Raw genomic sequence first — 26,148 nt, forward strand, 5'->3', positions numbered from 1 at the left:
CTAGGTTATACTCTCTTTTAAGTTAGAAAATTTACCATGTAAACTCAGGCTTATGGAGAAAACCTTCCATACAAATGTTGGCAAGATATCGTACAGAACTCATAGGCTTTATCCTGCTACTTTTTCCGCATTTTTTATTCCCATTGCTAAAAGTGTATATCACAATTCCGATATTAAAATGACAAGAGAAAGAGTAGATAACATGTGATGTGCACTCAATGATAAATATCCTTGAGAAGCAGTGAAAAGGCCTTTCCTGATCTACCTAGTTGTGCAAAATTTGGCAATTTTCTCCAATGTGACCAAGCTAGTACTTGAGATATGTTCATGATAATTTTAATTCTAAATATCTTTTTGAATCCACATGTTAACATTTAATCATTAATTACAAATTATATAACTCCTAATAGAAGAAAATTATTCTATACACTAATAAATACTTTTAAATAAAGATAGTATAGGGGCGCCTGAGTGGCACAGGAGTAAGCGTCAGACTCCTGATCTCTGCTCAGGTCATGATCTCTTGGTTTGTGGGTTCAAGCACTGACAGTGCTGAGCCTGCTTGGGATTCTTTCTCCCTCTCTCTCTGCCTTTCTCCTGCGCACACTCTCTCTCTCAAAATAAATAAATAAGTTAAAAAAATAAAAATAAGAAAATAGTATAAAATATTGAGACAAAAACTGTATTATTTATCTTCTGGATGGACCAACATCTGGCAAACACCTGATGGTATATTCCTTTAGCTCCGGACATCACAGGCAAGTTTAAACCTTCAGCATAAATCCTCTGGAGCAAGAACACAGAAGAAGACAAAATTCATGGGATTATTGCATCAACTGAACATTTTCACTTTCCTTTCTGTTCATTCTTTTCTCTTGTTCCCCATAATGAAACACTGGTGTTCAAGGCAATCCTTAAAGCCTTTAGTTGTGGTCCCCAGAGTTGGTTCAGCCATTTGCCTGTGGGAAGCCTCTGCACCTCCAGCTGGAAATTATCATGCTAATGATAACAAGTACTAATTAAACAAGTCGATAGCTTTCTTATTTTTTCTTCTTTCAACTGTCTCTGTGATGTCCTCTGATGAACAGAATTTCTTAAAATTAAGTTTCTTTTGATATTTTACTGGCAAGGAATAAAGTGTGCTTATTTAACATACAAAGCTTAATAAATTTTGACATATGTATACATGGAGAATCCATCAACAAAATCAAGGTAATTAACATATCCACCACCCTAAATTTTCTTCATGCCCTTAACAATTCTTCTCTGTCCATCTTATACCCAAGCAAACACTGAATTAATTTCTGTCATTGGAAATTAGGTACCATTTTGTACAAATGTATATGAAGAGACTCGTAGAGTATGTGTGCTCTTAAAAATTATTTTTGTTTCGATTGCTTCACTCAGCATAATTATTTAGAGAATTATTCAAGATGTAGCATGTATCAAGAACTCATTACTTTTTATTTCTGAGTAATATTCTACCGTGTTAATATACTAAACTTTGTTTATTCGTTAACCTGTTATTGAATGTTCTGGTTATTTCCAGTTTGCGTTAATGCAAGCAAATCTGCTAGTACTTGATATGATCTCTGCTTTTAGCTTTCAACCATTCTAATACATGGGTAGTATGATGTCACTATGGCTTTAATTTTAGTTTCCTAATAACTGATGATAAGCATCTTTATATATCTTCCTTGGTAATTATCTGTTCAAAAGTTTAGTCCATTTAAAAACAATGTTATCTTTTAGATATATTTTTCAGAGTTTTTATTTATATACCTGATTTGCAAATATTTCCTCCCAGTCTGTGGCTTGTCTCTCGTTACTTTAACCATATTTTTAGAAAAGTAAACATTTTTATTTTTAACTTGGGACATGTCAAGTTTATCTATTTCTTCTTTAAAGGATTGTGCTTTTGGTGTCATTTCTAAGAAATCTTTGCCTAACTTAAAACCATATATATTTTCTCCTATTTTTTTTAATAGAAGTATTATAGTTCGGTAGTTTACATTTATAGCAATAGTCAACTTTTAAAATTTGTTATATAAAATGAAGCATGGATCAAAGTTTATTTTTTAATATGAATATCCAATTAATCCAAGACATTTGTGGAAAGAAATCAAATATGGGATTTTGCTCAATGCTTTTGATGTGTCATTGGAGATGATCATGTAGTTTTCTTTATTGATATATTAACGTGGAGAATTATTTGATATTTGAATGTTAAACTGATCTTTCGTTCCTGAGATTAACCCCACTGCTCATTGTGAATTAGTCTTTTTATACATCCTTGGGTTTGGTTTGCTGAAATTTTGTCCAGAATTTTGCATCTGTTTTGACAACAGTTATTACCCTGTAGTTGGTGGTTGTAGTTGTTTTTTCTGTAGTAATATATTTTTTAGTGGTTTTGATATCAGGTGAATTGTCTCCTCATAGAATGAGTTCAAGTTTATTCTTTCCCTGCTAACGTTCTGGAAGAGTTTGTATAGAAACAATGTTTGTTTTTTGTTTTTTTGTTTTTGTTGTTATTGTTGTTGTTGTTTTTTCTTATAAATGTTTACTAGAAGTAACTAGTGAATCCATTTAGGCTTGTTTTTTTGTTTTTTTGGTTTTTTTGTGGGAAGGTTTTTAACCATAATTTATATTTTCTAACACATATAGCCCGGTTGTTTTTTTTTTTTTTTTAATGTTTATTTTTGAGAGAGAGAGAGACAGGCAGAGCATGAGCAGGGGAGGAGCAGAAAAAGAGGGAGAAACAGAATCTAAAGCAGGATCCAGGCTCTGAGCTGTCAGCATAGAGCCCGACATGGGGCTTGAACTCACGTAGTATGAGATCAGGACCCGAGCTGAAGTCGGATGTTTAACCAACTGAGCCACTCAGATGCCCCTGTTAAGTTTCTTTACTTCTTCCTGAATGATATTTATATGTTTCAAGGATTTTGCTCATTTCTGCTATTCAGTTTACTGCCATATCCTTCTCATACCATTTTAATATAGATAGAAGTTTTGTAGGGATATCAGTTCTCTAAATCTTGATATTGATAAGTTGTATCTTCCTCCTCTTTTTCCTGACCAGTATGATTAAATTTTATCAATTTTTTTTTAATGTCTGTTTATTTTTGAGAGAAAGAAAGAGAGAGTGCAAACAGGGGAGGGGCAGAGAGTGGGAGACACACAATCTGAAACAGGCTCTAGGCTCTGAGCTGTCAGCACAGAGCCCCATGTGGGGTTCAAACTCATGAACAGTGAGATTATGACCTGAGCCTGAGGTCAGACACTTAACCTACTGAGCCACCAGAGTGCTGCTGATGCATTGATCTTAATGAGTTACCTTTTGTTTTCACTGATTTTCTCTTCCATTTGTATTTAATTGGTATTTAATTGGTAATCTTTATGGTTTCCTTTCCTTTACTCACTTTGGGTTTCATTTTATAGTTTCTTAAGGGGAAACCTAAGGCTAATATTATGAATATCTTTATTATTTTCTGATAAAGTTCTAAGATATTTCAGTGCCTTAAATCTCTCCATGTATGCTGCTTTTAACAGCATTTTATAAATTTCTATATGTTGTGTTTTCACTTTTGTTCAGTTCAAACTATTTTCTAATTTTCCTTTTGATGTCTTCTTAAGTAGTAGGTTATTTGGAAGTATTTAATTTGGTTTCTAAATATTTGGAGACTTTTAAAATACATCTTTCTGGGATAACTAGCTGATTTACTTTCTGTGATGCCAGAGAATATATCCTAATAGGCTTAAATCTTCTAAAGTTTATTGAGACATATTTTATGACCCAGAATATAGTCTATCTTGATAAATATCCTATGTATAATTGAGAAGCATATGTATTTTATTGTTGTAGGACAGAGTTTTGTATAAATGTTGTCAGGTTAAGTTGGATAGTGTTGAGCAAAATTCTTATAATCTTATCTGTTTTCTGTCTCTTGTTCCATCAGTTATCGAGAGAAGATATTGAAATATTATATATTTTGATTTATATATTTCTCCTTACAGTTTTATCATTTTTTGCTTTAGGTATATTGAGGCCCCGATATTAAGTGCACAAACACTTAGGATTTGTTGTATTCTTGATAAACTGACACAATTATTATTATGAAAGAGTCTTCTCCAGCCTTAGTAGTACTCATTGCTCTGAAATCACCTTTGCTTTAGATTAATATAGCCAGTCTTTTGATTTTCTTTTGATTTGTACTAGTATATTTTTCCATCTTCTTACATAGTCTATTTAGGTCTTTATATTTAGAGTGTGTTTCTTTTAATTTAGTTTATTTTTATTGTGGCAAGAACACTTAACATGAGATCAACCATCTTAACAGTTTTTAAATACATGACGCAGTATTGTTAACTACAGGCATACTTGTGTGTGACAGATCTCTAGAACTTATCCGCCTCGTGTAACTCACCACTTTATATCTGTTAAACAGCTCCCTCCCTCAGCCTCTGGAAAGCACCATTCTACTCCCTGTTCCTATGAGTTTGACTACCTTATATACCTTATATAAGTGAAAATACGCAGTATTTATCCTGCTGTGACTAGTTTATTACACTTGGCGTAATGTCTTTCGGGTTCACCCATTTTGTCCCACATGGCAAGACTTCTCTCTTTTTTAAGGTTATTCAGTATTCCATTGTGTGTATCCACCTCATTTTTTTAAATCCACTAATCCAACAATGGACATTTAGGTTATTTCCATAGCTTGGCTATTGTGACAAATGCTACAGTAATAATGAGAACGCAGCTCTCTTCAAAATCTCATTTCAGTTCTTTTAAATATGCACCCAGAATGGGATTGCTAAGTCATATAGTAATTTTTTTTTAATCTTTCGAGAAACTCCATACTGTTTTTCATAGCAGTCATACCAGTTTACATTCCCACCAACAATGGACAGGGGTTTCAGTTTCTCCAAATCCTCACTCACACCTATCTTTTGTGCGCAAGGTATGAGGTGTGAGGTGACATCTCTTTGTTGTTCTGATTTGCATTTACCTTATGTATAATGATATTGATCACCTTTTCATATACTTGTTTGACTATTTGTATGTTTTCTTTGGAGAAATGTCTATTTAAGTTTTTTGTCCATCTTTAATTTTTTTTTTTTTTTTTTTGTTATTGAGTTGTTTGGGTTTCTTACACATTTTGGATTTTAATCCCTTTTCAGGTGTATGGTTTGCAAATATTTTCTCCCACTCAAAACTTTTTTTTTACAGATATAGTAAAAGCAATTCTAAAATTCATTTGAAACTACAAAAGACCCTGAATAGCCAAAGCAATCTTGAGGGATTAAAAACAAAGAAGAATCACACTTCTTGAATGCAAAATATATTATAAATCCATAGTAATTGAAACAGTATGATACTGGCATAAAAGCAGACATTTAAACCAGGGGAACAGAATAGAATGCCCAGAAATAAACTCACACATTTTATCATCAATAGGATGGGTAAGAGTGATTGTTCAGTCCTTAACAGGTTCTTTTCCAAATATGTCACTTTCATTATTAATTACTATTGTTATTAGTTATTATTGATGTTACTGCAATGACAACATCATCAATCTCATTCGGCATGTCAGTAAGATAGGTCATCACTGGCAACTCCTTTCCATCATTTTTATTCATTTATTAACAGTTTCAGTGAATTTACATCATAATTTTTTTTTGAAATCTTTTGACTCCTCTCAATATCAAAAACCAAAATCTGCCACCATGTGTATGCTGGGATATTACAATCACTTGATAATTATCTTCTCTTCATCCATTCTTGTCCTTCTACTATCTGTTCCTCAGGCTGTGATCAAAGGTAACTTTTTGGCATAAATAATCTTATTAGCACCTTGTTTTAAAAGCATTATTGAGTCCTTTCCTCTTAGGAAAAAATATTAAAATCCTCAATAAAACTAAAACTCCTATTTTTAAAATTAATTTAAGTTTAATTTTAGTATACTCAATTTACTAGCATGATGTATTTTTCTTTATCACTAATCACAACTGTAATTTTACATTAATTTATATGATTATTTGATTAATGTTTATCTCCTCCACAGGCTTGTAAACAAAGTATTTGCTTATCTTCCAATTCCTGAAACGTGGCACATTGCTTGACACATTTTAGCAATAATTAAAGATGTGTTGATTGAATCCTATAACTTATTACATCTGTGTAATTAAAAAATATATATGTACTATTAATATCATAATAAAATTATTTTGAATAATTCACAAGGTATCATGCTAAATATTTTACATAAATCATTTCATTTAAAAATATTTTTAATGTTAATTTTTGAGAGAGAGAGAGACAGAGAGCAAGCAGGGGAGGGGCAGAGAGAGAGGGAGACACAGAATCTGAAGCAAGCTGCAGGCTCTGAGCTGTGAGCACAGAGCCTGACATGGGTCTCAAACTCACAAACCATGAAATCATGATCTGAACTGAAGTCGGGTACTTAACCATCTGAGCCACCCAGATGCCTCAAATCATTTCATTTTATACTTAAATTTGCCCAGTGAACTATTATTTGAACTATATATAAAGAGGGAAAAGATTGAGAGAGGTTAAGGAACTTGCTCAAACAGCCAATAGAAAACAAAGTGGAATTTAATTATTTGTTTATTTTTAAATGTTTATTTATTTATTTTGGGAGACAGAGAGAGAGAGAGAGAGAGAGAGAGAGAGAAAGAGAAAGAGAACAAGCAGGGGAGGGGCAGAGACAGAGGAAAGAACAAATCCCAAGCAGGCTCCATGCTATTGGCAGGGAGCCCAAAGTAGGGCTCAATCCCACAAACCATGAGCTCATGACCTGAGCCAAAATCAGGAGTCAGACATTTAACCAACTGAGCCAACCAGGAGCCCCACAAAGTGGAATTTAAATGAAGATTTGTCTGACTCAAAGATATTCAGTCTCTATTCCTATAGTATATTGTCTATTTCTCCTGTACAAAATCTAAATAAACCAACAAATAGCTTTTGCAAATAAGACATGCATCCTTTGCTACAGACTCTTAGTTCATCTGTGAGCAGATTTTTTTTTTTTTTGGTGTTCTTAAACATGTTTTTTTTCATATAACTCAAAAGTTCTTTTTTTTTTAATATGATATTTTTTGTCAAATCAGTTTCCATACAGCACCCAGTGCTCATCCCAACAGGTGCCCTCCTCAATACCTATCACCCGCCCTCCCCTGCCTCCCACCGCCCATCAACCCTCAGTTTGCTCTCAGTTTTTAAGAGTCTGTGAGCAGAGTTTTTATGTGCACTTATGCTATCATCCTCTAGGTAATAATCCATCTCACTGAAAGATATTTAGAAATCATGTCATGTGACATTTCTGACAGTTTTCCCAAAGTACAAAAAAATCACACTATAATGAGGGAATGATGAGAATGGGGTATTTGATTAACAATTCAAGGCTTGTGCCCACCTATAAATATATGCAGACCTCCAGAATTTTAAGTAGAAATAAAAAGCAACTTGAAGTTATTCAGTGTCGATGTGAGATAAGGGTAAGGGATACCATGACATGTGTTTCTTCCAGAAGTGTCACTTACTAAATGAATGACATTTATAAATATACTTTTTTTAATGTTTATTTATTTATGATAGAGAGAGACAGAACACAAGCGGGGGAGGGGCAGAGAGAGGGAGACACAGGATCTGAAGCAAGCTCTAGGCTCTGAGCTCTCAGCACAGAGTCTGATGTGGGACTCAAACTCACAAGCTGAGAGATCATGACCTGAGCCAAAGTCAGATGCTCAACCGACTGAACCACTCAGGTGTTCCTAAAAGAATGACCTTTATATTAACAGAGGTAATATTGCCTCTCCTCATTCATCACAAAGTTGGGTGTATCAAATGATAAATAAAATAATCTTTCTAAAATGTTCTGTCATTGCTGCTGTGTTTTAATTTTTATTGGAACACTCTTAGGGAAAATAGACATCCATTTCACAAACACAGAGTACGTTCATTTGAGACGAAAAAATCTTTAAATAACTACATCTTATCTTACTAGGAATAATTCAAGTACTTTGCAAAAGTTTCTGCCTACAAGTTTTTCTGATAAACCGAAGGATTTCTTTAGCTTGCCAATAATGTACTGTTTCTGCCAGGATGACCAGAATCTAAGTGTACTCTTGAGGTCCAAATCTGCAACCTATAATTTCAGGAAATTCTAATTCAAAACAATTTCCTGCCAACTATGTTTGTATTTTGATTCGTTAGTGAACTTCTGTGTTTCCAAAACAGCCTGCAAAAAAAAAACAAAAATAAAAACAAAAACAAAAATCCTTACAACTCAGGGAGCTGAGGGTCCCACTGCCTTCCTGCTCCTGCTCTGGGAGCGAATTCTGCCATAACTGCATTAACGCAGAGTATTATCCAGGCTCTAACAGATTTGAGGGGCCACTTAATTCTCCTTTGGTCTCCTTCCAATACAGGATATGCAACCAAAGAAAATAGTGAAAAGGAAAATACCACATTAATAAATGTGCAAGTTTCTGATTTCCCACTAGAAAGATAGAGTATAATAAAGCTAGATTAGAAAACATGGCTTTTACTCGATATTAAAGTGGCATATCTTGCTTCTTATTCTAAAAAGAGCAGTGAATGTGGATTCATTTGCTTCGATGTGTCCATATATTGTGAGATAAGACTATTTCTGCTGGGTATACTCCAAGGCTGGCCAGCTGCGTGCATGGCTACGTTACTCAGAAGGAAGGAGAAAGTACTTCAGAAGGAAGAGAAAGTACTTGGAGAATAGCCAAATCTGGCAAAATAGGTCATTCCAGGTATGCTTTCCACCTGGAAGTAAAGAAGTTAAAGTTGGTAAAACCATATACTTAATGCATTAGCTTCGCTGACACATATTGATGGAGTTCTTGCCCATTAATGAAAAGGAGCTCACTCAGGCTTTCATCAATAACACTAGCAACCCCCATAATGGGGAAGGATAAATAAGACTATTAAAACAAAGATTCCCCCCAAATCTTATTTATGGTTAGAAAGTCACCCATAGGCCAGGACTGCAATGTAAGGATATTGAAAGAGGCACAGACATTTCCCACTATACTATTACAGAGTTGATTACTTGAGGATTAAGGGATTCTCTTTGACTATGCTCGATACTGGATATTTCATTGCAAAACTTCCTGGGGAATCTAAAGCTTTATAGCACTAAGGAAACAATTCTTTGAATTCACACACAGAAATGCATGTAGTTGGGCTTGACTTGGATCTAGAGTCAGATATATATCGTTCCAGAAACAGTCACTCCATTTGATAATTTGAGACCCTGTGCTAAATTAAAAACAATGGTGTCCAGAATACCCATCTCCTAAATAACTGTACTAACTAGAGTACATTTATTTTAATTTTTAAAAATTTTTCAATGCTCATTCATTTTTGAGAGAGAGAGAAAGAGAGCGGGGAGGGGGCAGAGAGAGGGAGACACAATATCTGAAGCAAGCTCCAGGCTCTGAGCTGTCAGCACAGAGCCCAACATGGGGCTCAAACCCATGGACTGAGCCGAAGTCAAACACTCAACTGACTGAGCCACCCAGGCGCCCCTAGAGTACATTTATTTTTAAATGGTTCTCGAACTTATTTTTATAATCTGTCTTGGACAGGTGTGTGGGGACAATGTGAGGTGACATGATTAGTATCAAAATCTTATATATTTGCTCTTAAGAAAACCTCTACCCATCTTATATTTGAGTAATAAGATACATTGAAATGCTATTACCAGCGAACATATTAAACACTGCATTTTGTTCAACATTCTACAAATGTGTTGGAAAGCATAATCTACTTTTCACAACAAATTTAGTATATCAAACAAGAACTTTATTTTATGGATGGATGCAATGTTTAATTTTGGCATCAACTTGACTGGGCTAAGGGATGCCTAGATCACTGTAAATTATTATTTCTGAGGTGTCTGTGGGCACGTTTATGGAAGAGATTAGTATTTGCATTGGTAGACTGAGGAAAGAAGACTGCCCTCACCAACACAGGTGGGCATCATCAAATCCACTTAGGACCAGAACTGAACATGAAAGCAGTGGAAAGGCAAATTTGTTTTCTTGCTTAAGGAGGAACATTCATCTGCTGCCCTGAGACATTGGTACACCTCTGGACTCAGACTGAAATTTGTAAGATTGGTTCCCATGGTTCTCAGGCCTTCTGGTGTAGACTGGAACTACACACCCCTAGCTTCTTGTGCCTTCAGCTTGCAGACAGCAAATCATGTGACTTCTCAGCTTCCATGTTGTGTGAACCAATCTCTCACAATAAATCTTTCTACATAAATCTCCATATATATATATATATATATATATATATATATATACTTAATTTTATTTATTTTGAGAGAGAGAGAATGGGTGGGAGAGGAGCAGAAGAGAGAGGAAGACAAAGAAAATTCCTCCATACTGTCAGTGGGGAGCTCAATGTGGGGCCTGAACCCAGGAACCATGAGATCATGACCTGTGTTGATCAAGTCAAAATCAAGTGTTGGTTGCTTAACTGAATGAGCCACACAGGCATAGAAACATTTTTTTTTAAAAATGGTCAAAATTATATAACTAGTAAGTAATGAACTCAGAACTGAAACTCTACATCCAGGAGCAATAGATATTGGGAACACTGATGCCTTAACTGGGCATAAATGAAACCAATTCCACCTACCAAAAGTTTCTGAAACTAAATTCCTTGTCCCCATTTTTTAAAAAAAGGTTCTCCTATAGTTATAATATTGTAAAATGATGAGATATATTTGTAACACAGAGCTGATTGTAAGTGCACATCTATTGTTTTGGCCACTTGGTGATTACAGCTGTTGAGAAACACGCTTCTTGTTCCTTCCCCATTCAAAACCTGTGTTTGGTTTTCTAGCAATGGAAGGTTGTACATGCTTGTTTTTCTCAAGTTAGACCTGGAACTAATTTCAAGGATGTGACAACTGGATCTCACAGCTTGAAAGTTGCTGCATTTGGCATTAGATATAAAAATTTTGAAGAGAATTTATTGCCCCAAAAAACTGTAAAACTTGGACTATAGCAAAATAAGTAGAGATGTTAGGAGCAGCAGTAACTTCTCTTATTGAAAAAGAACTGATGGAATATTAGGACCTTATGGGTGTTATTTTTATTTTAAATGATTTATTTGGGGTTGGAATCATATCACACTGCCTGGTACAACATCAGAGTCCTTTTCTTTAAATGAGGCATAGGTAAACACTCAGGCAACCTGGCATATTATATATAAAGCAATAAACACAATTGTTTTTCAAGGTTTTTCAAGAGTTGACTGGTAGAGAGAACTGTACTAATATGTCAAACAAGACGGCGCCCCCATTCTAAATTTGAAAGTTACTTGTCTATATGTGTGGTGCTCCAGTAATTCACAAGACTATCTACGGTTATAGTATGTAGTATTTATAGATGGCTAGCTTATTTTTTTAATGTTTATTTATTTTTGAGAAACAGAGCACAAGCAGAGGAGGGGCAGAGACAGAGGGAGACACAGAATCCGAAGCAGGCTCCAGGCTCTGAGCTGTCAGCACAGAGCCCGACAAGGAGCTCAAATTCACAAACCATGAGATCGTGACCTGAGCTGAAGTCGGACGCTTAACTAACTGAGCCACCAGGTGCCCCATTAATGGCCAGATTATTATAAAAGCCTAGGAATTAACATAGAATTAAGAAGTTCAGGGGCGCCTGGGTGGCTCAGTCAGTTGAGCGTCCGACTTCAGCTCAGGTCACGATCTTGCGGTCCGTGAGTTGGAGCCCCCCGTCAGGCTCTGGGCTGATGGCCCAGAGCTTGGAGCCTGCTTCCGATTCTGTGTCTCCCTCTCTCTCTGCCCCTCCTCCATTCATGCTCTGTCTCTCTCTGTCTCAAAAATAAATAAATGTTAAAAAAAATTTTTAAAAAGAATTAAGAAGTTCAAAGATTGAATGATGATGTGGCTTCACTTACATGCCTTACTGAGTGCCAGGGACTCTACTAAACACCATCTGAATCAATGCATGCAAAGCTCTGGTAGCACAACGTTTGCATATTTGGGCTAAAAATGTGAGTAATCTACTAATGCCTTTCTTTGTATGAAAGTCTCTTTGCCAGGAGTGAACAAACTGAAATGGCTGTATGGCAAGTTTAGAAAAAGCTGACTGTAAGCCGCAAGTTAGTTTTTAGCAGAGAAAATCACCCATGTTAAAGTCAGAGTTTCAACAGACAAAGACAGGCTTAACCTTAGCCTTTGTTTTATTTTCACTTCAGTAGATGCTCTGCTCTCAGACCCAATGATGTATTCCATACTGGAGTTAGTCTCGTATAGGACAACTTTCTTGGCTGGTGTGTCAAACTATTGTGGGACGCCCAGCCAGTTATGGGAATTTAGACACTTTTATTCCAGCTAGAGGAAATCCTAGAACCAAGGTGAATGCAATTACCCACTTGCTGAAACAGAAACCATTCAAGGAACTAAACAGAAGACACGGCCGATGTAGCCTGAGACAGAGAGAAAGCCTTGTGAATGATCCTGTAGTGATCAAGAATTAAAAGCACTTACAAATGATATTTCTACTAAAGAATGATTACTAAACCTGCCTGAGATAAGAATTGACTCTGGCAGACTATCAATTGGATTCCTTAAAATTTTAAATGACCATTTTCTCCCATAAAAATCTTCAAATATATAGCTTATTCCTTGTTACTATAAGTAATGTTATCTCTGAAGAATAACACTAGGACAATGGTTCTTCACTAAGGACAATTTCTCTCCCGAAGGACATTCGGCAGTATCTGGAGGTATTTTTGGTTGTCACACCTGAGGAGTGGGTGCTGCTAGCATCTAGTGGGTAAAGAACAATGTTGGTGCGAAACATTCTGCAGCGCACAGTACAACCCCCTACAACGGTGTTATTTAGCCCCAAACACCAATAGTTTCTAGGTTGAGAAATCATGCATTAAAGTAAAATTTATAGTACTTACATGTCATAACTGCCGTGATCCATTTTATTTTTAAGTATCTGTTGGCATTTTTAGGTAGATTCATAGCTAAATTGGTAAAAATAAGCTGCTTCGTAACTATTTTGAATATGTTTTGTGTAAATTTTTAAATCTCTCAATTGACACGCACGTATACAGATGCACATACACACACTGGTATATCAACGTTGGAATTCATGTTTGAATATTGATTATATGTTCTATCAAGCCCATTAAACCATAACTTTCTTAAAAGTTTGAGCTGTCCTGTTTATATTCTCAAGTCTTAACAAAAATCTTCTTTCCAAGATAACATATATGTATAAAATAGACAATTGATGAGGGTTTATGTTTTGTATATGTCGTATTAAGATCGAAATAAACTGATAGGAAACTAATAAAATACATATTATAGCATGATGGTTCAGTGCATGACTTATATTTCCTTGGTTTAACCTTCTTTCTTCTACTCTACCAGCCATGTGTGACATTGGCCAAGTTGCATAATGCCTCTGTGCCTCAGTTCGCTCACACAGAAAATGGAGATAATAGTAATTCCTACCACTAAGGTTGTTATGAGAATTAAATGAGTAATACATTTTAAAAACTTGTAACAATATCTGGGCATGTAAATTTTATTTGTTACTCTCTGCTTCCCAAATTCTTTCACAAGGTAATGAAATTTGGCAGAGTCTAGAACATTAGTCCGATCTCAGTGTTTCTGGACAAGTCTGTTTAGGGTAAGTCTGTCCCTAAAGTACATTAAATGAAAAAGGTAAGATTCCATTGTGAGAAAATTAGCGACAAACTAATGAGAAAGCTGGAAAAAATATGCACAAAGGTTTTCTGAAACAAAAGAAATCCCATGGTTTTCATATTGTAAACTCAGTAGATCAACTGAAAAACAAGATTTTTACTATTAGAAACAGTTATATTATTGAGGAACATTAAATAACAGTGTTTTTTTCTTTCTGTCTGTAATATATATGGAAATGGAATTCATGAAGGAAAAATAAAAGAAGAACAGGTGAAGGAAATCCCACATGTAAATAATAGAAATTACCTAACAGAAAAATATTGCAGAGATGGTAATTGAACAGAAGAGAATTTGCTTAGGCAAAAAAAACAAAAAAAAACAAAAAAAAACAAAAAAAAACACACAAAAAAACACAAAACCTTTATTTTTTAAAAATTCAATAATTCCAGAAAAATTAATTGTAAAGACTTACTCTTACACATAATAGCAATATCCCTATGTTTTCAGGATAAACAGATATCTTACCAAATTTCAGACCCTCAAAAAACTTACTTACAGGTATCTGCTATTCCATAAGCCAATGACTGGAAGAACATATACAGACTACTGACAGAAAATGATAGCAATTCTAGAATCTTCTACTCAGTTACTACCTCTCTTCACTGTCCACATAAAAGTGCTATGTATTTAGACATGCAAGAATTCAGAATCTATTTAGTCATGTGTCCTCTAGCCAAATAGCAACTGAATCATTATAGGTATCTCAAGATATGGAAAATACATTAAATAAAAGTTGTTAGTAAAACTCTTAAACAATTAATGCTTAAATAAAATAAAGTAAAATAAAAGTAAAAAAATAAAATAAATAAAATAAAGTAAGTAATGATTATTGAAACAAAAGACAAAATATGTAAGAAAAATATATAATAACCCAAAAGTAACACAGTTTATATTTTGGTGATAAAACCAGAGACAGGTGAGGGAAGTAAAAGCATTCTAAATTAAGCTTTCATGGTGGGAGGGGATAAAACAGAAAAGTAGTTAAAGTGTTTCATTCTGATGAAAACCCTGTTGGTGAATAAATCATCCGGGTGAGAATATAATTTGAAAGACTAAAGTTATATGACTTTATTCATTATTGATAAGGAAGGGAAGGATCATGCAAAATAGAATAGCATAATAGAACTTAAGAACGAGGAAAGTCATAAGATGAATGAGCAAAAATGTAACCAGATTGTACGTATAACTGGGAAGCACAAAATCAAGTGTCAGTTATTAGACTAAGTGTGGATTGCCTAAATCTCTTATCAAAATATAGGCATTGTTACATTGGGTATCTTGGCGAGGGTGCCATTTGCCTTTGTGGCCCCTGAGCAAAATTGTGAAGAGCCACAGTGATTCAGGTCCTGATAAGACTATAACAGACTCTCTTTCCAGGAAATTTCTAGCTTTGTGTAAGGCTACAGTCAGCAGACTATTCCCTAAGTTATCTGAGGCCTAACAGCTTAAAAGAAAGTGGCTACTGGAACTTGATTATATTATAATACATCAGCTTGAATTTAGTCTTCAATGCCCTTTTTGAAATATACGAAAGGACATAATTCCCTTGGGGATCTACAGGATTAACTAAATTATCAGCCTGTGTTTAAGCCCCTAAAGAATGAGTATTTATTCTATTTTTAGCTACAAAATTTCTCCTTTCACTGTCTTTCAGGATGGTGGGACTTGTTTGACTTATATCTGTGAGTTAGTGTCTCTGCAGAAGAAGAAGAAAAAAAATTCTTTGAGTCCCAACTTTTAAGAATTATAAAATCAGCCCATAAGATTAGTTTATTTAAAAAACAGATAGATATCAACTATAAGAAACTAAAAACAAAAACAAAACAAAACTAAACTAAAAGCATAAAACCTAAGGCTTAAACAAATATATGCCAACCAAATGAAAAAGAAGAAATAAAGCATATCAATAAATGAGAGTTAAGGGTCAAAAGTATTATAAGAGAGAAAGAAGGACACATATATACTAATAAATGTTAAAATCCACAAGGATATTAAACATTGATGAATCAATAATAAGAAACAAAAAAATTAATAAAAACTAGTTTGACATGCAAGGACACTTTATAAAAGATATTTAGTAGATGATTTAATATACCTTTTTCAGGATGGGTATATGAAATAAGCTAAATATAAAGAAAATCAAATATATAACAGTAACACAGAGGATTTGAATAATGTGTCATCAAAGAGCTTAATGTTTAAATGTTTACAATCACTAAATGTATACAATTTTGTTCTCTACAGAGAAAACTTTTTTTTCTTTTACCCATATATCAGTTGTATAAACCTAACATATACTTTGTCATACAGATACTCTTATATAGTTCCAAAAGGGTAGATATTTTATATGGTGTAATTTAATGAAACCTAAAAATCAATAGTAGAAACACATTCAAAGAAAATGTATGTGTTTAAAAATTAAGAAACATAGCCTAAAATAACCACAGGATACCAGAGAATATCAAAAGTGGAAAATAATTGCAAGTAAACAGAAAATAATGAAAAACAGGACAATTTAGTAAACCTATGGGACTCAAGTAAGAACGCATTTATAAATAGTTATCACTGTAACATCATTAAATCAGATTAAATTATGTGAATTAAATGTTAAATTAACAAATTAAATCAAAGAATTAGGAAATTAAGTTATCACTAATAAAATATGAAAAAAGAAAAATAATAAAACAATGACAATATCAAATTCATTTTTTTAAAGACCAATACATCTTTGGCAACTTAATTTATGTCAAAAAAGAGACGAATGCACATTAGCTTTTATTGTTATTTAAGGCTCTGTTAATTTTTTATCCACATTCATTTGTCCATTTTTATTACTTATAAAATTTCAATATTTTTTTTTTACTAACCTCTAAGTGATAAGGTATTTAGAAGATTCCCGGATGATGAATCTTGATAGGTCTAAACTAACACTAGTGAACTCAATCATCTTGTAAAAACCTTGGTTAGTTATGGAAATATGGCAACATTCTAGAAAATAAGAAGTGAGGGAAAGGCAAATTTATGGCTTTTGAAAAAATTGTTTTTAATATGGGACACTGGTTAGGGATATTTTATGTTTTGCTTAAGGATACTGTAACCTACATGAAATATTGGGAAAGTTTCCAACCATTGGTGGTGGGGGGCGGGGGGGCAATGAGAGGAGTCAGTGTAAATCTTGTGCTCACTCCAGCCCACATGTACTAAAGCAGACACTCTGTGCTGTCACAAGCTCTCCAGGTGGATCTGATGAAGGTTAAAGTTTCCAACCACTGCATCAAGAAGAAAAGCATCACCCTAATGGTGGCTGAGGGGACATACTGAAAGAAACTGAGTCTTGATGTTGTTGAGCTGCTGACTTAAGGAGACTGAGGCTGTCTTCTCTCCAGTATTTTCCTTCCTTTCTCTTTCTCTCTCTCTCTTTTTTTTCCTTTCTTTTTCTTCTTTCTTTCTTTCTTTCTTTCTTTCTTTCTTTCTTCCTTCAGTAAAATGAGGTTTAATGTATTGTATGACAATAAAATTCTAAAAGCCATGATTTGGTAAGACAAAATATGCCGTTATAGAAAGTTCTATTTTTGTCAGTCCCTTTGAGAATCCACTACTGAGGAAATGCTTGGCCTCAAGAAATCCAAACAGGAAAATATTGAACAATATTGAACAGAGGTCTATGCACAATTACTAAGCTTTGACACCTTATTTGGTTTTCTACTTTTTTCCACTGTGTCTTCCATTTTGAAAAAAGATGTATCATGTCCATAAAGGTTTTTTCACAACGAGGTACACAGTTATTAATAAGCATTGATAAAATTTTAACTAATATGACATATGTTGCTGTTTAAAAAGTTATTTGATTATCGAAGTTTTTTTTACTTGTTGCTTAAGCATCTTAAACTCAAATATAGAAAATAATAAAAGAACCTAGTATTGAAAAAATTAAAATTATAATTAATATTATATGTAACACAAGGGCAATACAGTAGAAAATCTACAGAAAATTGAATATGTTCTAGCAAAATACAAACTAACACATTTACATAAAAGGAACTTAAAAAATTCAAATACTAATGAACAGATTAGAAAGTCAATTAAAGCTCCAACTTTATTATTTTCTCTTTTTTTTAAGTTTATTTGTACAGACAAAGAGAGAGAATAAGTAGGGGAGGTGCAGAGAGAGAGGGAGACAGAGGATCAGAGGCAGGCTCCATGCTGACAGCAGAGAGCCCCATGTGATGCGGGGCTCAAACCTGGGAACCGCGAGATCATGACCTAAGCTGAAATTGGATGGTTGTATGCTTAACCTCCTGAGCTACCCAGGTGCCCCAAAGCTCCAACTTTAAATGAAAGATTTATGAGGGGGGGCACCTGGGTGGCTCAGTCGGTTAAGCATCCTTCAGCCCACATCATGATCACGCGGTTGGTGGGGTTCGAGCCCCACGTCAGGCTCTGTGCTGTCAGCTCAGAGCCTGGAGGCTGCTTCGGATTCTGTGTCTCCCTCTCTCTCTCTACCCATTGCCCACTTACAATATGTCTTTCTCTCTCTCAAAAATAAACATTAAAAAAATTTAAAAAGAAGAAAAGAAAGACTTGGAACATCAACATTTTCACAGCTGATTTCTATTCACCAATTATAGGAAAATAAATTTCCTCATGAATAGTTTAAAGTAACAGCTGGAATTTAGCATAAACTTAATATTCTAACAAATAAAGATAATTCAAATCTATAGTCACTTATAAATACGAATAGAACATGAAAAATAATATATTGGTATATTGAATCCAGCAATTCATTAAACACACACACACACACACACACACACACACACACAATGTGATTAGTCACCTTTTATTCCAGGAATTTCACTTAAAATAAAAAAATTAAAGAAAATAAAATAATTTAGCAATAGATTCTGTCAAGTGCATTGATAAAACACAACCATTCATAGTAAAATTCTAAGTAAAACAGGAAGAGGAAAGTAAACAGGATAAAGTTAATTTTCAAAGCACTGTAGAAAATATCAGACAATATGATGAAATATTGAAGCTATTTTCATTAAATTCTGGAATAAAATAGGAATGCTTTTCCTCACCTACTATTATTATGATCAGGGAAATTTTTCACACTTTTCAGAAAGAAGTGCCAAGAATATGTATTTTTTTAAGATGGTAAGATTACAAACTTAAGAAATAACAAGAGACTTCAGTAAAAAACACTTAAGTAAGAGAGACTTTTTGAAGATAGTTGAATATGAGATAAATAGAAAGTAGTTTTTCTCTAACTCAAGCAAGGACTTTATACGGAGGGAAGTAAGTATACACATATATGTAAATATATATTCAAAATAATAGTCAAAGATGTAAGAACCCAAGGAATAAATATAATTAGAAATTTATAGAATTTTGTAGAAAGGAAATTTAAAACATTTTGTAGAAAGGAAACACCAATTTTTAAGGACAATGAAACTATAAGAAGAAACAGAGAGTTATAGTCTCTTAATGAGACAATTAAATTTCAACTAAATTAATTTCTAGAAGGAAACAATCCTCCAAAAATAATATATAAATGTAATGAAATTCCATTGACAGTCCCTGAGGAAATTTTTTCTAGGTTCTAATATGAATAAGGAAGTCTACATTTCCCTAAAACAAGAAAATATGGAGAAAAAAGAATTATGGAGGACTGAGTTTACAAGATATTGAATTTTTCCTTAAAACCACTATAATTACAACTTGGTATTTCCACAGGAATAGTGAATAGTGAATTAGATCAGTGTAACAGAATAAATACTCTACAAAGTTTAATATAAAAGTGTTTGCATTTGGGGCGCCTGGGTGGCTCAGTCGGTTAAGCGTCCGACTTCAGCTCAGGTCACGATCTCGCGCTCCGTGAGTTTGAGCCCCGCGTCAGGCTCTGGGCTGATGGCTCAGAGCCTGGAGCTTGCTTCCGATTCTGTGTCTCCCTCTCTCTCTGCTCCTCCCCCATTCATGCTCTGTCTCTCTCTGTCTCAAAAATAAATAAATCGTTAAAAAAAAAAAAGTGTTTGCATTCAATTCAGTGAGGAAAAAGGGCTTACTTATCAATGATCATATCTTAATTGCTAATCCATCTGAAAGCAAACACATTTTTTTTTATTTTTTAATCTACTGCTCTAAATAGAGAATTCTCAATATATCAGAGATTTAAATATCAAATAAATAAATAAATTAGAGAAAAAATACTAGAAGAATACTTCAAAAAATGGGAGGAGTGTCTGGGTGGCTCAGTCGGTTAGGCATCTGACTCTTGATTTCGGCTCAAGTCATGATCTCATGGTTCATAGATCCGAGCCCTGCTCTCAACACAGAGCCTGCTTGGGATTCCCTCTCTCACTCTGTTTTTGTCCCTGCCCCCCCCTCACTCCCCACTTTTTCTCTTTCTCTGTCTCTCTCTCAAAATAAATAAGTAAAAATTTTAAAAAAAGGAAAAAAAAACATAGGATGTAGATTACCCTCTAAGCCAGGGATTCAACTCATGATAATAAAGAAAAAGTATACATATTTAGCAGTATAAACAATTTTAAAAGTATAACAAAATATACATTAATCAGAGTTAAAAGGTAAATGACAAAAATTATAAATATCGTAAGTGAAGTGAAATTACAAATAATTCTTAATTTTATTATAACTTAAGAAATAAATAAGGGAAATGCAGTCTGGAGAAAAATTTGGAAAGACTGTAAGTTGGAAATTTATTATGAACATTAAGAGAAGGTGCTCATCTTTAGTATCAGTAAGAAAAATGTAAATTAAAACAACTTTTTTTTGTGATTGGCAAGAGGAATTACTGACATTGCAGATGGGAATGTGGGCACTCTCAAATGTTGCTGAACAGTTCTACACTTGGAAAAATATAGCGCCTACCAAGAATTTAAAATATGCATAATGTTAGCCTATAAAAATAAAATCACTATTTTGTGCACACACACACACACACACACACACACACAGACATCCAAATGTATCATATAGGAATGTTTCTATTAGCTAAATATTGAAAATACTTTCTTGAAAACCAAATAATTATCTTGATGTTATCATATGTATAGGATTGTTTCATCTTTGTTGCATAATATTAATTGTTCTTAAGTAATTTATTCAATTTACCACTCCTCCAAACTATTATCATTTCTTGCCTTCCAGTTCAGTAATACCACAAATCTGATCATTGCGTTAATCAGCACACCTCTTATGACTAGTAAAATTAGAGTATAACATCTTCCTTTTCAGCAAGATGAAAATGGTATACATCCACATTGTATTTCGTCTCAAAGATGAAACCTACCTACCTATTCTTATATCATTTGAAATCCTAATGTTGGTACCAAGGTTGTTTCTTGGCTGAATTAGTGGTTATTTTTACCGGGAATATATTTCAACAACTAATTTACATTGAGGATATGTTTCAGCTCACTTTAAAAAAAAATATATTAATACAATTATATATTGGAGACAATGTAAATATTTTCTGGGATTCAAATTTGCCTATTTATTTTTATAAGATATAGTACAAATTTACTACATAACTTAGTTTCATTGTATTCTACAAATAGTCCATCCAGATTGTCACAAACCTGATTTGGCAAAGTCAAATACATGTATTTTATTCTCATTGATATTGTTATGCCATTATGTTAAAAAAAAAAATCTCACTATGAGTGACTCATGTAATCATAGCTGCATCTCATTTGATTAGTTTAATAGTGTCTGAAGTTGTGTATATCAGAAAGCTATTGAGATCATCTCAATGTACTTAAACTTCTGCTAATATAACCCTTTCATGTTAGCATTTTCCAATTAAGCTATGTTCCCATAAATCTCTTAAAAATAACACATCAGATAAACACAAAATGAACGGTAGTGTTTTATGGTATCAACATTTTAAAACGAAAGTATCTCTGTTGCTATTACTTGATAAAATAAGATATTTAGCTGAAACACCGAGCACAAAACCCTTTCTAAACATAATAAATACTCATTGAAGTTCTGCTAAGGTTAACTAAAAAAAAAAATATGTATAAAGTTATCTAGATAATTAACAGGAAGGCTAAGAATCTAAATTATAGTTTCCTATTTAAAAGTCCAGTTTGTTTGTGTTTCTCAAGTGTACGTGATCACAATAATTAACTGGTGCATTTGTTAGAATGCATGTTCTTAAACCTTTTGCTGGAGGCTTCAACTAATTCTGTAGGTGTATGTACCTGTTTATTATTGTGATCAGGGGTTTTTGGAAAGAGCTGAACAGTAGAGTTTCTATCAGTAGATTGAGATATTGCCAAAATTTAAATGTAACCCAATAGTCACACAAATCAGTTGCAGCTATTACATATTATTCTCTTCTCCACTCATTCTTCCTCTGTAAAGAATACTGTACTCAGTTACCTGCTTTTTTTTTTTTAACAAGTCAGGAAATACTATAAGTCCTAGACTTTCCTTTCTGACTCCACTCAGAGTTTGTATCTATGTCTCCTTTTCTAAGATTCTTAAAACTTCAGTGAAGGAAAACCTCACTTCTGCTGCTTAATAGGTTGGATGCACGTATTTTAACTAATAGGCATATGTGAACATTTTATTCTATCTATAGGAAATGTTCGCTTTGACCCACAAGTATAACAAAACTTTGTCTATTAAAATCATCAAATCTCTGAACAAATAGTTAACAAAATATCCAATAAATACCTACTCAATCGTCCATCATTTATCTTCATTTAACGTGAGTATTTATCCAGGGTGACTGGGTGGCTTAGTCAGGTAAGCATCTGACTTCAGCGCAGGTCATGATCTCATGGTTCAAGAGTTTGAGCTTCACATTGGGCTCTGCGCTGACAGTGAGGAACCTGCCTGGAATTCAATCTCTCTCCCTTTCTCTGCTCCTCCCTCCCTCACTCTCACTCTCTGTCTCTCAAAATAAATAAATTAAAACTTAAAAAAAAAAGACAAGTACTTATCCGGTTTTATTATCACAGAAAGACAATCCTCTGATCTTAGTGACACTTATTTTTATTGTTTTCAGCTGGAAGAGCTGGAAATCAATGTAGGGTAAAGAAATGGTACAGGTAGAAGTGAATTCAAACGTCTCAATAACTGAGAAGGCAGCTGAACTGAGCAACCAGAACAGGCAACAACCAAAGACAATTGAAAGAACTGCACTGGTACATATCAACTTTGGATACATAGGAAACATGTACGAGGTGTTTGTATGAGCCAGGCCTTCTGCTGGGTGCTCAAAACAAATAGAGAATATAGTAGTTATGCAGATGATTGCAATTCAGTGAGAAATGAGTGTTAGCATTATAATACCTGGGGTCAATCAAATTTCTTCCACTCATTTTTTTAAAGACTTTTATATTAAAGATCAATAGTTTCTGTAGGCGTCAACTCTATGGACAAGGTGAAAAGACATTTGTTTTAAAGATTTACTATGAAAATGAAACAAAACTACTTTTCTGAACCTGAGGCCTATAATTGTAGCTCAAGCTACATCTGTCTACAAATAAATTCTTGGAGAGAGTTCCAAACTCCACTTGTATCGATTATAATACCTATATGTTATATAATATGTAATAAACATTGTACCTATTATACCTTATATTGATAGAGTGTCTGTTACAGTTACTAGTACTAATTATCACAAAGATCATTTAGAATTGTCACAAATAATTGGAGCACACAAAATGGGGATGACCAATTCAGCAGGGTAGGGAAAGTATCAAAGAGAAGATATACAAGCTTAAGCTATGACAATGGATAATTATTCATTAGACACAGTGGAAACTAGGACTATGGTTGGTTGCGGGCAAAGGGACACAGAAGCTCCCTCAATTATACTGTGTGTTCTCTGTGTTTTATGTTTTGTTGTGTTAGCAGATCTTATTACAGAGGACGATAAGTTTTTTTTTTTTAATGTTGTTTATTGGTGTGCATGTGTGTAGTGTGTGTGTGTGTGTGTGTGTGTGTGAGAGAGAGAGAGAGAGAGAGAGAGGAAAAAAGAGACAGAGAAAAGAAGAAAAAAAAAACAGCATTATTCCTTGATGACTAGTCAACAAAAGAAAGTTAAATCTTCTCTCCTTGTTTTCTTTTTACTCCTTTTCATTCCTTAATTTATTTCCATGTCTAGTATTCAGTACCTCTCCTTTTCTTCTCAATAGCTACCCCGTCCTGCTCTAAGACACTCTTAAATCACTAAGTGTATGTTCTAGGAGTAAGATGTTAGAGTATAATATATAATATCCTGATTGAATCTCTTGGAGGATCTTAGTGCTAAAATCCTGGGGCACCTGGATGCTTTAGTTGGTTATGCATCCAACTCTTGGTTTGGAGCAGGTCATGATCGCAAGGTTCGTGAGATCGAACCTTGCATTGGGCTCTGCACTGACAGTGTGGAGCCTGCTTGAGATTATTTCTCTCCCTCTCTCTCTGCCTCTCCCCCACTTGCATGAGCACTCTCTCTCTCAAAATAAATAAATAAACATTTAAATAAAATAAAATCCTAAGGATCTGCTTTGAACAAAGCATGGCAAAGATCAATGGAGACAGATAGATGATAGGTAGGTAGGTAGATAGATAGATAGATAGGTTTCAAATTATTTATTCATGGGGCACCTGGGTGGATCAGTCAGTTAAGCGTCCGACTTCAACTCAGGTCATGATCTCACAGTCCGTGAGATGGAGCCACGCGTTGGGCTCTGTGTTGACAGCTCAGAGTCTGGAGCCTGCTTCAGATTCTGTGTTTCCTTCTCTCTCTGCCCCTTCCCTGCTCATGCTCTGTCTCTCTGTGTCTCAAAAAAAAAAAAAAAAAAAAACATTTAAAAAGATTAACAAAATTATTTATTCATGCCCATCCTTGATTTTAATAAAAGCCAAATAGACTATGGCATATTATTCAAATAAGCACTTGAAAAGACTCTCAACACATAGAGATTTGTCTTCAAATCAATATTCTTATGGCAACTCATATCTACTATATATTGGATTAAAATGAGACATTTCACAGGATAGCAAGTACTTGGTTCTCTGAACTGCATAGCATGAAAACATATATACTTACAACTGCATGGAATAGATATTAATAATATGTGTATTCCTGAAATTCAATTGGATTTATTTGTCTCACCAAAAGGTAAGGCTTTCACGTACTTCTTGCTAAATCAAATGTGGAAAGGGAATACAGATTCTGTAATGTGAAGACAGTTTAATCAGCAAGAGGGCAGCTTTATTTTGATGTAGATGAGTTGAAAGGTGACTGAAGCCCTTGGAACTCTAACTCAAACCTACTGCTTCAATTTGACACCTACCGTGTCAGTTTAAGCTCAGAGGCTCCAAACTGTCATGGCTGATTGTACTGATATATCTTCAACTATTTAATAAGTACATTATTTAAATTTTTATGTATCTGTATCTGTGGCTATCTATATCCTCCATCTATTCATCTGTTTATGAAAGGGACAGTTTTAGCCTACACAATTTTTACAAAGTGTGTGTGTGTGTGCGTGTGTGTGTGTGAGTGTGTGTGTGTCTTCTGGTTCATTTTCCACTGTGGGCATCAGATGTCTTTTTCTGGATTGGGAAGAATATTCAGGCCCTCTAGTTTTGACTAAATCCCAGGAAGACTTCTCAACAACTTGAGACAAGTATGGGCAGTCTTAGGAAGTCTCTCATATCTTCCCAGTTAAGATGTATGAAAAGATTTATACCGACGTTCTCTATTTGCTTTCTACAACAAAACCTATGGGGGCTTTTTACAATGTCAATTTAGCTAAACTGGAGCTCTGTTTCACAGATTTCCTTCATGCCATGCTATCAAATTAGGTTGACCAGAAGAGAAATTGGTGTCAGAGGAGAAGCAGCCCCATTTTTTTTAATGCTCTGAAGTTTGCATAGGGCTCCCATACATGACCCATCTGTTGGTTCAGCTAGCTTTTGGGGGCCAGCAGTCAGACCTGCAGCGCATTCTGTTCCCATTGGATCTCCTCTTTCAACTTCTCCAAATCCTGAGAAGTGGGTATACAGTTCCCCAGTGAGAAAGGCCAGGCTATTCTGTATATTATCCTTCTTATCATTGAGGTTGGAGGAGGTGAGAGACAGATAAATCTTTGAGTTAGTCCCTGCTCTGCCCCCACCATTCATTTACCTTTCTTTTCCAACCCAAACCTGAACTCAGGCCTAAAACCAGATACCAAGCCCACAGCCATTAGACTGCTGATCCTGTTCCCACAGACGCACAAAGTCTGGTTCTCATAATACATTTTTCCATACCATTGAGAATGCTTCTCCTTCTCTCATCCAACATTAACTAACCTAA

The sequence above is a fragment of the Panthera leo genome, chromosome B1 (genome assembly GCF_018350215.1).
Source record: "Panthera leo isolate Ple1 chromosome B1, P.leo_Ple1_pat1.1, whole genome shotgun sequence".
Lineage (NCBI taxonomy): Eukaryota > Metazoa > Chordata > Mammalia > Carnivora > Felidae > Panthera > Panthera leo.